The 16,245-nt window shown below is 44.1% G+C and overlaps 1 pseudogene; it reads left to right on the top strand.

The window, feature by feature from the left end:
* The first annotated feature begins 15,304 nt into the window (after positions 1 to 15,304).
* Positions 15,305 to 16,245, top strand: part of LOC114486827 (60S ribosomal protein L17-like) — a 2,236-nt pseudogene continuing 1,295 nt past the window's right edge.

Genomic DNA, 16,245 nt, shown 5'->3' with positions numbered 1-16,245 from the left:
ACCTATGTGATATCAGTCTGGGATGTCTGGAATGTCTTGGGGCTGGCAGGGCATCTCTCCATGTGGCCTCTTCATATGGCTAGTTTGGGCTTCCTCACAGCATGGTGGTCTTGAAGTAGCTGGATTTCTTCGACAGGTGCTGGTTTCTCCCAGAGTGAGTGTTTCAAGAGACTCAGGCATAAGCTGAAAGGCATCGCTTTCACAGTATTCTACTTCTCGTCACCAGCCCACTCATCTTTCAACAGGGGGATAGCTTGTACATACGTGGAAGGAAGGAATTGATGAATGGTAGCCATCTTGGAGCCAGAGCCAATTGCCAGTGGCTCTTTACTTCAAGTGCATGCAACTCTGCCTGAGGACGTTCTCTGGCTGGAAGTGTACTATGCCTGCCTATGGAAGACAGAATTCCAGAGAATTAACACCCCCGGGTGCAGTTCTTAACTATAGATGAATGGGAGTATAAATGCCCCAGCTTCCTCAAGTCTGGGTGGATTAAATCACAGGTGACATCTGTATGGTTTCCCAGAGGTCCCCAAAGTGATTGAGCCCTGACTGCCCAGAGTGGAAACCTGCTTCTTGTTATACCCTCAGTGGCTGCCTTCCTTTCCCCAACTTACTTCTCCAGTCCTCTACATGGGCCTACTGATATCTCTTCTCAAAAAAACAAAAACAAAAAGCAAACAAACAATCCCTCCCCCAAAGACAACTTGCACCCAAAGCCTTTTCTCTAAGTCTGCTTCTGAGGGAAACTACTGCACACATACCCCATTATTTTCCCAAAATATCTCTTCCTCGGGTAGGTTAACCAGAGTTGGTTTCTTTCGCTTTCAACCAAAGAACAGTAAATGACAGAATGTAGAAAGGGGCCAGAGAGAGGGTGGGGAGCCACAATGTCCAAGTGCCACCCAGGTCACGGTCCTCCAGGAGAGTGGAGCCGAACAGCCAACTGCTCTGCGGAGGAGGATGGTGCAAGCCCACTCGGAGAGAAGAGTCTCCGCAGAGGCCAGCTCTCTTCAGTCCTCCCCTGTGATCCCACTCTCCGCGGAAGTTCTTGCCCTTGGAAGAATGTGACTGAACCCCTTCCATGGAAGCAAGCGATTCACAGGTTTGAAGGGCCAATAGAACCATGGAGAGGACTCCTGCCAGCTGTCAGGGGTTTCCACAGAAATCTTTTTCCCCTCCCTCTGCCTCTTCACTCACGCCCTACCCCACAGGGACTGGCCTTATCTGTGAGCTCTGTGATTCAAATAGCATATGAGATGTCCTCTTGCCCCAAACACCCCCATTAACGAGGCTTAGGAAGATTACCAGAAATGAGGGCATTCAGTTGCTTTCCTAAAATGCATCTGAGGACAATAGAGAAAATTTGAACTTTGATGGGATGTAGTGAGAGATATAGTGAGGGCTGATGCCAGAGACTGTAGGAACCCAGAGAACAATCTGAGGGCACTGTATGCCTGGGGACAAGAAGAGACAGTACCTGGGGGAAGGAGAGGGAGGGAAGTGCAAAGGTACCCAAGACCTGCATCCCTGCTTGGGGTGGCTGAGAAAACCATACTTAACTTTGGAGTAAGACCCAATTTGTAGGATTTCTGGTTTGAACTAACAGATAAAGAATTTCGTGGATATCTAATCAATGCTTTCACTCTACATTGAGTATTTATACCTGAGGACCTGAAAACTCTCTAAAAACAAACATTCCTCTCCCATGCAGGAAAACAGTGATTTGAAAAACATAGGAAGCCCCTGGTATGAAAAGATTCAATGACTTATCCAAATAAAACCAGCAAAATTTGACCCTTTTGGACTGGGTTCATAGTTGATCATCCAGACAATTTATCATCTAAACTGGAACACCTTTGAGAGTAAAATGGAGCACTATTAATAATTAAGCCAGGATGTCCCAGGTAAACCGTGATATGAGTTCAGGAGCCCCAGGGCAAGTTCTACTTTCCTCTGCTGGGAGGCATCCTTGGCTAGTGAGTGAAAGTCTTCGATATGCACCTAAATAAAACTTGTAATTCACATATTCCTCCTTGGTGGATATGGACAGTGGAAAATACCCTAATCTTAGAACTAAAAGACTTAAACTCAAGTCCAGCTCCATCCCTTCCTAACTGAGAGAACTTGAGTGGATCTCTTAACCTCAGTCAGCCCAATTTCCTCCTCTATAGCATGGGGAGGATTCCACTCCATTCACAGGTTGTTGTGAAGATTAAAGATTAATATATGAAAAAGCACTTTGTAGGCCCTCGTTCAATAAATGTGTGGTATTATTTGTACATTCGGTGGTAAATCTGGACAACCTCTGGACAATGCATAAAAAAGCTTAAGCCTGGTACATGACTTCTTGAAAAGCTATGAAAAGAATTGACCCATGTTTCCATTCTGGCCTCAATATGAATAAATTCTGTTTATTTCATGTTGAGGTATTTCAGCCCACCAGGCCCCTCCTTTCATTTCAACTTGAGGGCAGCTTTTGACCCCTGAACTTTTAGCACCTTTCTCATTGGGGAGAAAGAACAGTTCCACATTTAAGTGAAAACGCATGTATATTCCTTGACTCTCTGCCTGAAGCCACTGAGTTTCACCAAGAACAGGCAATAGGAGTAACTCGTTTCAGCCCTTGAACCTCTTCATGGTCAGCTTGAGGGGTAACATGGAAAAACTTATAGGGGCATGAGAATAATAATATGGGGGTTTTCAACTGTAAAAAGAAGACCACACACATGGTCCCATGTGGATTGCACCCTGGACCATCTTCAAAAACAGGGAAGTTGCATTCTCCGCAGCCATGCGTAAGCCTGGTTTAATTAAATGTAGGCCACAAATAGGCTGCCAAACATGATGCCGAAACGCTGTTGATTTCTGTGGTAGAAATTTCCCATTGCTCTGTGTTCCTGATAAGATAGTACATGTGGAGAGTACAACCTGAATGCTTGGCAGATGGTCCCATCTGTTTTTCCATCATTTTGAATTTAGCAGGAAAACCTCAAGATGTGTTTTGACACAAGCATGCTTTTTTCCTTTCTGCATTTTGAAATGGCTGTGTTTGGAGCCTAATTAAATCCATATGCTTCTGATTCATTTACACTTAACTCATCAAAACGTTGTTTTGTAATAGCCATTTGAAGTCCAAGGCGCCTCTCTTGAGCCTTTTTTCTGAAAACCAGGAAGCTATGGTGTGCCAGCCAGCCAGCAGGGTTCTCATACCAAAAGGTTCAAATATGGTTCAAGACAAGATTTCACAGCCAGGAGATTCTGGTGGTTAGGAATTGTCCTAAAGCATCACTGTCAAGTGTGGGGTGTGACTTTGAATCTTCTGTTACTATCCAAAGATACTCAGCGTTCAGAATAGTAGAAAACAATTTATGAGGGGGAAAATAAATCATGCTAGAATCATTGGCCCCAATGGGAAATTTTAGCTTAAATGGCAATTGGGTGGTTTTCCCTTTTTTTTTGTTTGTTTTGGATTTTAAAGAAGAGTGTTTATTAGACATAACTAGAATTTATAACTGAAGGCCTCACGCCAACCCCTACCCAGAATAAGTAGCTTCTATGTCATATATTCTCATTATCAGATCCTACGTAGGCTTTAAAAAAATTATCCATAACTTGGACTTAAAAGTATAACTCCTAAAAAAAAAAAAGTATAACTCCTGCTCTTTCAATGTCATACTAGAGCCTTGTCTAAAAAGCCCCCCTAAGAGTCGAGAGTTTGTGATCTTTGTTTGACTCACTATTTACTACTGTTTAGGGCCAAGACTTTGTAAGGTAAGTCATTAAATTGTAGAGTTAAAAATTATTTTTGTCCACTAAAAAAGCAAATTGTTTCTATCTAGGAAAAAAGATAACTCCAAAGGTTACAGTTTTGTTGTGCTGTAGGATATTAACCAATTTTGTATCTAACTTAGCAATATTATTTCAGCATTTTTTCTTTGATTGACTATATATACCAGTCTTCCCAATCCTCACTCAAACCTGCTTTACCATCCATCAGTTCTCTCATTAATACATTAAATATCTCTTTGATACACAATCACTAAATATGTGTTTGAGAGTCATTTAACTTTTTGAAAATTATCCTTTGAAACTGAACGAGTCCTAAGCCCGGCTTTCCTGATCTATCTTTCCTCCCACTGGTGTTCATTTGAGTTTTATAACTATGTAAAGCAAATGGGCATTCGAAGAGCTGAAAATTGAGTAGATGCAACAATAGAAAAGGCCCAAAACTCAGCCAAGCAGGGAGAAAAGGGAACTGTTTTGAACACTGAGTGAGTTTACATTCATAGTCTCCTTTCATCCACGTAACAACTCTGGGAGGGAGGCATCACCCCACTTCCCAGGTGAGAAAAGTGAGGTGGGAAGTGATTAAGTAACTTGCCCAGAATCACACGGCTTGGAAGTGGCAGTACCCAGACTTGAACAGGGACCTGTCAATTCCAAACCCACGCGTTCCTCTCACTGCACCTCCCCTTTTACTGTATAGTTAAAGGCTTCCTGGGGTGAGGCAGTAGAAAACCATAAAAGTGAAGAGAAAGAGCAGACCCAGCAGGGCCAGGACAGAGAGCGAGGCAGGCAGGGCTTGTTCCACAGAGATGTAAGTCAACTCATGTTCACGCTGACATGAAATATGCCAAAACTTCCCTGTGATAGGTCAGTGACTCAGAATAAAGGCTTTAGAAAGGTCTTACAAACCCAAATGCCAACCTAAATTACTTTTATTGCATTACATAAATAAGTATAAGCATAAAACCAGGGACCGATGGGGGGAAAACATTTATTCCCCTCTTCCCACGATTCCACGTGGAGGAACATTCATCAGCCGAACACTTGTAGCCCTGGCTGCCAGATCCTCCCTGGGGAGGAGAAGGGCTTATCTGATTGGTGAGCTGGGAAAGAGCAACTGGGCATGCTCAGTGCAGCCCCTCCCTGTGCTGGGGCTGCCCTCCACAGGGGTCAGGATGCTGCTCTGATGTCTGCCTTGGATCAGTGAAGCTCTTCAGCTCAAAGGCCAGTTGACCAAGTTTCATTCTGGAGTGACATGTAACACATCTAAGCCATGACCCCCAGTCTACCTTTTATCAGTTACAGAGCTGACGTTTTGATCATCTGTCTGATTCTTGCATCTCTGATTCCAAACACAGCCAAAGAAAAGAAGTGTAACCACCACTAAAACCCAAGTATAAATAAACTTGATGCTATAGAAATCCGACACAAATTAACAAATTATATGTTTAAAAATCTGCAAAAATAATAGAGTTCAAGCTAGCAACACTAATCAGGGAGATGTGACAGATGGATTCTGTTCTTATCTATTAAGCCACTGATGCTCTCATGAGAGTGGCCCCCCAGAAAGCCATGTGACTGCTCATTTCCACCCACCCCCTTTCTTCTCTTTCATACTGATTTGAAACTTTCCTTTAAAGGAGCACCTTGGTGTTATTTTGTCTTCATTGAGTACAAATTCATCATTACATAAGAAGCCTGCCTCAATTCTTCCCCCATTAACTCAAGATAATTAAAATATTTCTACTTGACATGAATAGGATGTCCTATTTAGACTTACCCTATTTAGAATAGGATCCTAAAAACAAATGCTTCTAAAACATTCCTTTAGGACAGTGGTTCTCAATCAGGAAAGATTTTGCTCCCCCTTCCCAAAGGGACATTTGCAACATCGGGAGGCATTTTCAGTTGTCATAGCTGGGGCTAAGCGTGCTACTAGCATCTAGTGAGTAGAGGCCAGGCACACTGCTAAGTATCCTGCAAGGCACAGGACAGCCTCCATAACAAGGAATTATCTGATCCAAAATGTCAATAGTGCCAAGGTTGAGAAGCCCTGAGCTTTAAGGAAATAATTTTTTCCACTGGTGACGGAACAGGGGAGGACTGAGGCAGAAGAGATAGAAGTGAAAGGTGAAGCAATCTAGAAGCATGTTGGACAATTAGGAGAAAGTAGTCTGTGACCGAACACATAATCTCCACTTGAATGTTTGAGAGATCTTTTTATTATGTTATTGCAACAAAGTGAAGATACGGATCGTCAGGATGACTTGGGAGAGACAGCAATATCTATGCCTCAGATTGTCTGGGTGCCAAGCCCGGCCAGAACCATGACTTGTTGAAAGATGAGAGCTTGTCTACACCTCTGATGTACCATAGAAGAAACGTAAAATATTGCGGTCAAGTGGTGGCCAGGGCATAAAAGACAGTTTTTGTTAAACCTCTGACCCAATCCCAGTGAAAACATGGGGTTCTCCTTCTCCTCCCGGGGTGGGTTTGCACCAAATGTGTGCACAGACCCTTGTAGAGACAGGAGTTCACTGATCCCTGGTCGTTTCCCCAGTCATTCTTCTATGAGCAGGACTTCTTCTAAGATCTTTTCAATTCATGATGGGGAAGGCCTTCCTGTCATTCTTGTTTTACAGACGGGAAGTCTAAAGCACAGAGAGGCTAAGTAGCCAGCGGCTTTACAGCTGGTAATGTGACAAGGCAGGATGCAAACCAGGTCCGTCTGACATGACCTAACTCAGCACTTGGTCACCGGGCCACGATCCCGCTCAGCACAGGGACCTCGGTTCCTAGAGGCTGACACCTTCAGATGGTTACAGTGGGTGCACGCAGATGTTTCCATTTGCTGAGCATCTCCCCTAAACCATAGCACTGACCCTTCACTTGACTGGAGAGAAGCACAAGAAGAGACCAAGCTCTCACAGGCTGCTGTTCTTCCTTCCTTCCTTTTCCCTGACTCCAAGGCGCCTCTGAACTGGAAAACCCAGGCACCACGCGGGAGGAAACAAACTGAAAGGTACAAGGAGGCGAGCTTGTTCCCGAAGACTCTCTCAGTTGTTATAAGGAGTAACTGAAACTCGTAGTTGACCCCAACCCCACAGAGTTGGCACCAAGAGGAACACGAGCATTTTATAAATGCTCTTCCAGGAGGGGAGGTGAGCTCACTTCCTGAGGGAATTACTGCAGGGGGTGTCTGCGGGGGCCAGCCAGGCCTGGCTTTCAAACATCTGAAACGGCCCACGGTGTAATCAGGCATGAATATTGATTCAAATAAATTATGCATGTTTATACACTCGTTTATTATTTTATTCACACACTCGCTCCATGAAGTTAGCCTGGGCAACTGTCATGGGGCTAGTCAGCTCTTGGATGCTGTAAAAACCAGTTGCTTTGAAATATTCAGTGGCCAAAGGGAAATCCAAGTTATTAGTGAAAATTATAACCAAAATGACAGCAACTTTCTATCATCTGGAAGGGCCTTGGTGAGAGCAAGTCGTCAGGGTCAGATGTTGCCCCATTCCTCAGGCTTTCATGAGAAGTAGAAGAGCAAACATGGATGGCTCCAGAGCATTCTAGCAATGATCATTTTAACGAATAGAGCTCTTTTCTAATATTCACATTCCTTTCGCATGGCCTCATGAAAACACAAACATTCACTCCATCCTCAAAAAATGCAGGCGCTCTGGGAGGAAAGAGCTACCCTCTCAGCCCCATAGTCAGGCTGGAGGAAGCAGAGACTGATATCAGATCCTGGGTTATAAAGTTGATTGCTTCTGACTCAGCTGATAAACCAGATCATACCTCTGGGGGCTTGGTTGTGGCCTGGTCTTGGGGCCATTCAGGGGAGGGCATGTATCTTCTGGAAGAGACCCTTGGATGCACCCATCCAGAAGACCTGACTTGCATGATTGGTGACAGTAGGGGAAAGTCAGCCTGTCTGCTCCCAGGTGGGAAGTAAACTGGGTAGAGCCCAGGCCCAAACAGCTCTCTCTGTCTTGATGTGACAGGCTGGGAGTGGGTGCAGACCCTCCATGCAGGAGGCTGGGTTACAATGGTCCAGCTTTGCCCTGCAGATGGAGCTTCCCCCCAAGATCCACATTTTGGAGAGGAAAGAGAGGTAATCCTGAAGCCCTCTGTTTTGAGGACTAAAGCTGATACTGTCCTTTCATCTTCAGCTGATTTCTGGTGTCTTTGTCACTTAGTCACCAACCCTAAAGGGAAATAGAATAAAGAATTTGGATTTCCTCAATACATGATCAAAGGAACCTTATGTACTTTACTGAAAATTGAAATTAACCTCAGTGCGCTATTTTCTCTCTTGATAATTGTTTAAGGAGATAATCATGCCCTGGAAACTTGCATTAAGAGTTATGAATGTTTAAATTAATACATGAATTTACCTCTGTATTTTTATGGGTTATTTTCAAATTGCAGTGTCTGAAAGAAATGAAAGTAGAGGAAGACCCAAGAACAACAAACTCATATCTGAAAGAGATATAGGGATTTTCACTTTCTATAGTATGTGTTTCTACAATTTTTTAATACAAGGAGATGAATTATATGTAATATGAAAAAAACGTTTTAAAGAAAGAAAAAAAGCAATACGTGAAATTTTAAATACTTAAATTCTTAGGGAAAAGACACAGTACTCCAAAGTTAGGAAGGAAGGAAGAAATGAAAGTTTAAAAATTGTGTGACCATAATCCCAAAGTACAATTCTAGTTTTTCCACTGAAGAGATAGATCATTCTGGTACCATAATGGACCTGACCTCAGAGTTACAATCCTAAGAGCCCAAGATGGTGAGCATCTTCAAGTAGCTGCTCTGCAGCAGCCCATGGGCTAAGCTGCAGCCTCCATACACTAAATATTAATGGAACAAGCATCTGGTCATTTCTGGACACCAGTGGAAAGGAAATTTACTAACAGAAAACTCAAGGTGCTAATAGAAGGTAAAATTGTAACTATGAACCAAATTGAGAAAAAAAATCAATGTTGGGCTGTTTACATCAAAGGAGTAGATGCCTCTGATCACAGAAAACAAAGCAGCCAGAGGACTTTGATGTCAAATGTCCAAGCAATAGATGAGAGTAAAATTAATCACCAAAACTCATTCACAAACTATGTGTTGAGCAGCATTTCCTCTAAGGATAACTCCTAGCAAGAGTTTCCTCAAGCTTTCCCCACAGGGAGACTCTGTATTTGCAGATTCATCAGATCATGTTCATTGTCCTTGCAGAACCCTCTACACAGAAGGGGAAATACTTGTTCATTAAGTTCTGCATACATTCTGGACTTGGAAATAATTGGTACAAGAGAGATAAAACAGAGTGAGTCAGGAACAATGTCCCTTTACTGCTCCACTCCTTGGGTAAACCTCCTTCTCTTGGTACTCCTGCCATCACATGAATGGGCCAGTGGGCCAGTGCAGAGGAGCGGGCTGGTGTCTACATACATACACACACACACACACACACCACATTCTCTACACAAACACCACACATTACGCATACACACAACACATACACATATGCCACACACACACCACACTACACACGCACAGTACACAACACACACACAATGCACACACAAACACCCTACACATACCACACAAACACCACACATACACACATACAACACACATACACATATCACACCTACACACCCCACACACACTGCACATAGCACATACACAGACCGTGCACACACATACGCACCACCTACACAACACATACACACAGACCACACATATACACACATAAAGACACAGCACACCTACACACATGCACCTGTAAGCCTTGACCGCACAGGTAGCAATCCCATTGTGCCAATCTGCGGTCAGTATCTGAAGAGCAAACAAGGGCTTAACTAGCGCGGGGCCTTACCTAGCGCGAGACCATTGTACAACCAGGTAGCCAAGTGTAACAACATCCTGTGCCCCTTCCAAGCGCACAATAGACTGGGCCTCTGTCAGCTGAGAGGGGAGACATTGTGAGTCACTAATTTTACCAAAACAAAACAGACTGCATTCCTCATTCTAGAAAGTGTGAGTGGCACTGATTATACAAGTTCGAGAAAAGGAGCAGTAAACCTCAACACGAAATGAGCACTCTTCTTGAGCATTTTTTAAAAAGCAAAAGCAAGCTGTGATTTGCAATTTTTCTGGGTGCTCCCCATATTTCCATCAGTAAGGGAAGAGTTAAAGGATGGTAAAGACTATAAAGTTCTTAAATAGAATGAGGCTGGTCTCCAAGAGTAAGTGTCTAGCAGGAAAAAAACTGAGTGACAAAACGATGCACAGAGTATGATGCCACTTATGTAGAAAAATAATTTTATTCCCTGGCCGCATACCTGTGTGTGAGTGCATAGAAGAAGGACTTGAAGGATCCACTCCAAACTTAACAATTGTTACCTCTGAGGAAGAAAACAGAATTGCTCACTGAGGAGAAGCAAGCGGTGAAGAGGCCTTTCACATTTTACTCTATGTATTCCTAATTCGTCTGAATCGCTGAGAAAGAAGAACGCACTTTTGGTATTACTTGCATAATAATTAAAAAAAGCAACAAAAATAACAGAAGAGCAGAAAAAAGAAATTGGATTTACATTCATAAGTAAGAATTACAATTTTTTTTAAATACCATGTCTCAGTTGGCAGGACACCCTGGATTTGGGGTTTTTTTTTTTAAGCTGAGGACTTTCAAGATTACTAGTAGATAGCACTATTTAAGACACCGAGAGCTGCATTTTAAGTCTCTTGCAGGTTCCTAATGCCTGTGCCAAGCAGAGGAGCTCCAGGGACTCCATGGCAGCAGGTGTCATTGCAGGCAGAAGGGCTGGGACCAGATCGTCCAGGTTCCAACTCCACTGTGGCCACTTACTCGCTGGGTGGCCTAGGCCATTCCCTCTACCTCTCTAAGCCTCGGTTTCCTCGTCTGTAGAACAGAGTTAAAAGTAGTATCTACCTCGCTGGTTGAAAACAGTGACAGAGACAAACACCTGTGTCGTACTTAAGCACTTAATGGGACACTGATATATGATAATTATTCTGAAATATTGACTACTGTTACTAATGAAGCACCACTAGGAATTCTCACCAGAATGCATAACGTTATCCTAAACCCAGAATGAATGAGATTCCACCAGCCAAGCCAAGTTTCAAGCTCACACATTCAACACTGAACAAGAAGTTATTGAGCATTTTCTATGCGCCAAACACCGAGGGCACTGTGCTCCAGGAGTCTCCACTCAAAAAAATTAGCAGTGATTACAACAAAGAAGAAGAACAGTAGCTGCCCTGGGAGCACGTGTGTGTGGGTGTCAGAGAACTCAGTCCCATCCTAGGGAGAGGGAATCAGGTCAGGCTTCTCAGAAGGAAGCAACATCTCAGACTCAGAAAAAGTCAAGTAGAATGAGAACATGTTCCAGACAGAACTCAGGAGCAAAAGCTTAGCGGTGAGAGGTAATACGGCAGGCACCCAGCAATTCAGGTAATTCAGGTGAAGCTGGAGGTGGGGAGAGTTGGGGGAGAGCTAGGGGAGAGCCAGTGAGTTAAGCAAGAAATCAAAGACCATTCATGCCTAATAAATTTTCTTCCCCTGTCACATCACACACCCTGTAATAGGTTCCCCCAGGTGTGCTGAACACAGCAGCCTGACTCTCTGCACCCTCAATGGGAAAACTGTGTCCGGTTGGGGGGCCTTTATAGCACCAAAAGGGCAGGCCAGGGCTGGGGGGATAGTGGGAAAAAGTTAATGCCCACAGATAAGGAGAGACACCATCAAGAGTTCATGAACCTCATTGCACAAGCCCCAGACAGGCCAGGGTAACTAAAACGCCCACTGCACTCTCCCTTCATAGACACTTGCAGGTCAAGATTTCCCAGGCCTGGGTCTCAGGGGTTTTCTAATGCACTGTCCCCAGCTAGGCAAACGCAGTAGCCAAGTGCCAAGGTAACCTGTAGCAGGGGAAGGTTTTCAGCTCCTTTCAATGGTGGATTTGTCAAGCTCTTCAATAGGGAAAGAAATAGACCTATGCTTAGAGCTTGGCCGGGTGGACATGGAGGTGGGTGAATTCCTGGTACTAGAATGAAGCTCAGTAAAGTGAAAAGGCAGGTTAACAGACAGAGCTTACCATAAATTCTCTAGAATAGGGAATAAGGCAATCAATATTCATACCTTACCTTGTTTCCTTTTTGATTAGGTTGGAAAATTATTGTTTTCAGTCTAGTTTTCCTTTCTGTCACAAAGAATCGTCCACGGATTGTTAGGGATTCTGCTCAAAAGAAATAATGGATTGAGGAATCCCAGGGCCCAGCACTCCCACAGTCCCCACTGTCTTCAAAGAGCTAGGCAGCTATGCGTTGTCACAGGACCTTGGCCCGCGTAAATGATTAGACCCAGGTGTAGCCACTCCGTGGACTAACCGAGCGGGAATGAGCTGGGCCAATGGGTTCTCACTCTTGGGAACTTGGCTTGAGGAAGGAGAGAATTGGGCTGTGGGAAACCAAGCTGAAGGGATGCAGAAAGAGGAGACACGTGAAGTACAGAAGAAGCCACAAGAAGCCATAAGCAAGCTGAAGTTTTAAGGAAACCACATCATGAGGAAGAAGATGATATGAGCAGGATGGAGAGGAGCCGGTTAATAAAGATAAGAGAAGCAAGAAGACACAGACAAAAGAAGGTGAGGCTGAGAGAGAGGCCAAGCCGAGGTGGAGGTGGGACACTGGAGAGAAGATGCTGGTGCTCTCAGGAGCTGTGAAGCATCAGGGAAGGAGCCCCAACTGCCCCAGCTCCTAATCTTTCACCCTCAAGAGGCTGGCTCTTTTCCTGACATAGTAGGTTCAATACACCTCACCTCCTGAGCCAGCCTGAGATCGCCTCTGCTCCTGAGATCCAAAGAACCTGGGAAACACAGCTGAGATACCTGAACGGAAAACGTACGCACTAGGAACTGGGAGAAAGTGGGTATTTTTCACCAGATCTCTGCTGGTTTCTGCGGAACTGTGAATCACAAGCGTGGTGCAAAAAAGATGGATGTGGGAAACTTTTGTCTGAGTTTTATAAAAGTGGGCTGGTGGTAGATTCCACCACATCGTGAGCTTTGACTCCATGTTGTGCAGGATTCTAGGATAGAAAAATCAGACCAAAGGAGGTGGTCACAAGAGCCAGGAATGGATTCTGAAGAACATTTGCAGCAGATTAAGCACATTTGCTTTTCTAAAAGTGGTGTGGAGGTTCAAAAATCTCCTGGTAGAATACGTTTTTGTAAGAGTTGACTTACTTCACCTTTGCTACAATGTGAAAACCATTCTTTAAAATAAACTTGAAAATCAAACACATCATCAAAGGTGGTGAATTAGGCACTTTGAAATAAACCTTCTCCTCGGTCCTTGAGCATTGTCTCCTTTGAAGTTGACTTTCTCCAACAATAATGTGTGATTTGTCTGCTTTCCTAAGTTCTTCCTGCCCAATTACCACCACTTTTTGTTAGCAGGACGAGCCAAATCGCTCTCCCAGACAGCCATAATTGTATTAGCAGTTTGCTAACGGCATCTTCATTCTCTGCTTCCTCCTCTTTCTCCTTTTTAATAGGAAGCAGCTTTTATCAATAGTCTATTTCCAGAAGCCAAAAAGCCTATATATACACTTTCAACTACCCCGTATCCCCAGGATGCCCATTCCCCCAAGCAGAGAGAGGCTACAAGTTGTCTACTGTTTTCAAGAGGCCCAGTCTTGTCCCCCTCCTCCACACGCATCCCAACTAGGAAACCCAGCAGCAATTCTGGTTTTTCCATCAACACCTGCTGCAGCTCTCTAGTGAAACAGGTTTAGGGTTGGACGGGGTATATCAGAGCTCAGGTTTTATTAGAAGCTGAATTATGAGGAAGACATAGGAAGACAGGGACCTAGGCTAGCAAAGGTCTCTGTTTTCAGTCTCAGTAGTTTGGATCTTCACTGGTTTCGTTGTTCTTTATGCTTCTAAATCAGATCCAGGCTTTCCACTGCCAACCATGGGCCCAGCCCTGGAGCCATAAACTTGAGCAGGTTCCTGGTTCAAAAGTTTGAAGTGATCAATTAGACATTTGCTGTGATCCCATCTACCTCAGGGAATGCAGTTTCTGGTGCAGTGCTGGGATATGTGGTGAGATCGTCATACTAGACATCAGATCATCCTTGAGGAAATCATGAAGTATTAACATTTTCAGCTATCAAGATCTTTCCTTGTTGGACTCCAGTCATTGAAACCAGTCATTACCCATGTAATATTGTTCTCTTCATGTCAAATGAGGGGTTGCTGGTTCTCCTTGAACCACTGCATCCACAGCTGCAGGCAACACTGTGGTCTCTGAAACAAGGGACTGGTACTTCAGCCACCATCTTGGATCCAAGAATTATTTTTAACTATGTTAAAATAAAATTCTGTTTTGATCTCTAGCTTCTCTTTTTGGTTCTTAGGATGTCCTTCTCTTTGCTTTCATTGCCCATCTGTTTTTGCTTGCTGTCTATCTATCCATTAGAGTCCTTAGCATATTAATCATAATTGTTTTAAATCCCAGGCTGCTAATTCCAACATCCATGCCATGCCTGGTTCTGAAGCTTGCTCTGTCTCTTCAAATTCTATGGGTTTTTTTTCCCCTTTGGTTTGCCTTGTAATTTTTTTCTTGATAGCTGGACATAGTGTACTGGGTAAAAGGAACTGCTGTAAATAGACCTTTAGTAAGGAGGTGGTGAGGAGAGGAAGCATTCTATAGTCCTATGATTAAGCCTCAGCATTTAATGAGCCTGTGCGTCTAGACTATGAACTTCACACGCGTTTCTCAGTTTTTTTCTCCCCCACCCGCCATTAGATAGGACATGATGGCTAGAGCCTGCTATGTAGGGGGCACTCCTATGGCTGGGTCCCTCTGGAGTTTTTAACTCTCAGAGTCATCTACACTGAACCTCCATCAATTCATCAATTACCATTCCAGTTTTCCTGCCTCCCTGTTTCCCACAGTGGTTTCTACTTGTGGATCTCCCCTCCTGTGAGCCACGGCTCCCTGTGTCCACCTGTCTGTCTCTTCAATCTTGAGGGCAGCCGTTTTCCCTGTGTCTTCACTTCTTTTACAGATCCTAGAAGAGTTGTTGATTTTTCAGTCTGTTCAACTTTTTACTTGTTGTTAGGACAAAGTGGTGACTGCTAATCTCCTTACATATGGAAATGGAAACAGAAAGTCCCCCCAAAATTTCTAAGCCACTTTTGTCCCCACCACTATCCCGTGAAACAAGAAAGTGAACAGTGTCATCACTATTCATGTTTTATGCTTCTTGTAGTACACTCCTAAAAATAAGAACTGCCCTCTAATCCATCAGTTGACCTGAATCAAAAAACCTAACAGAAATCAGGGAAAAGCAAGGCCACTGACCTGAAAGTGACTGCTTGACTGTTTGGTGCCCAAGGGCCTTCCATGGGAAAGGAGGGTCCCCAAGTCTACTGGCTTTAGATGGATGCTTAGTTGGGTGTGCACAGTAATGTTCAACAGTAATGTTGAACCAGTTCTGAAAGAGGAAGTGCCTGAAATGACAATGTTTGGGAAACGTAAGCAAGACCCAGGTCATTGTTTCTTCTGAATGGAATTAGTGCTGGGAGGAGGAGACCAGTGATTTGGGGTGATCATTTCTTTTGGTGATTTTGTTAATTATCTGTGGCAGATACTGCAAAATATTTCAACATCATTTCCAACACTGTCTAGAATGTGTCCCTGCTCTGTAGAGGCTAAAAAGGGAAAGACCACCCTTCCCAGACTCCCCTAAAAACCAATTATTAGACTCAGTTGGAACTGAGTCTCAAGGGAGTGGGCAAGTGTTCTAGACTGTACCAAATAGATGCATCCATGAGAGACCTGGAAAGCAGCAGTGAGCAATGGGAGGTGGCATAGTGAGGGAGAGTAGGATCTCCTGGCAAGCACTTGTCGGAATGCTTTTGTTCTATGACAGCCTTGGCCAAGTTTCTCTCTGTGGTCCCAGCAGCATATGATCTGGAGAGTTGGCAGTGAGGACAGTGAGGTTTCTGCTAAAAAAACAATTTCATTGCGTGGTTGGTTTTCTTCTGGTTGCTTATTCCTGACTATGTAATATCCAAGATTAGTTCCCTGGTACTCGTGGAAATTCTGTACTAAATGCTTCACTAGCTGGACTCTTATGGTTGAGAAAGCCTGGCCTCTTCATTGTTTCCAGGCGATGGAGTGGCTACTGGATGGCCGCATGGTCAGTTCAGTTCACTTCCTTCTCTCTTCTCCAGTGCTCCCAAGCAATCAGACTCCAGGGAATGGAAAGAGATTCTGAAGGACCAGCCAAGAGACCAAAACCTAATTTTAAAAATATACTACATGGGGCTTCCCTGGTGGCGCAGTGGTTGAGAATCCGCCTGCCGATGCAGGGGACACGGGTTCGTGCCCCGGTCCAGGAAGATC

Source organism: Physeter macrocephalus, chromosome 9 (assembly GCF_002837175.3).
Source record: "Physeter macrocephalus isolate SW-GA chromosome 9, ASM283717v5, whole genome shotgun sequence".
NCBI lineage: Eukaryota > Metazoa > Chordata > Mammalia > Artiodactyla > Physeteridae > Physeter > Physeter macrocephalus.
This window is presented reverse-complemented; position numbering and strand designations above follow the sequence as displayed.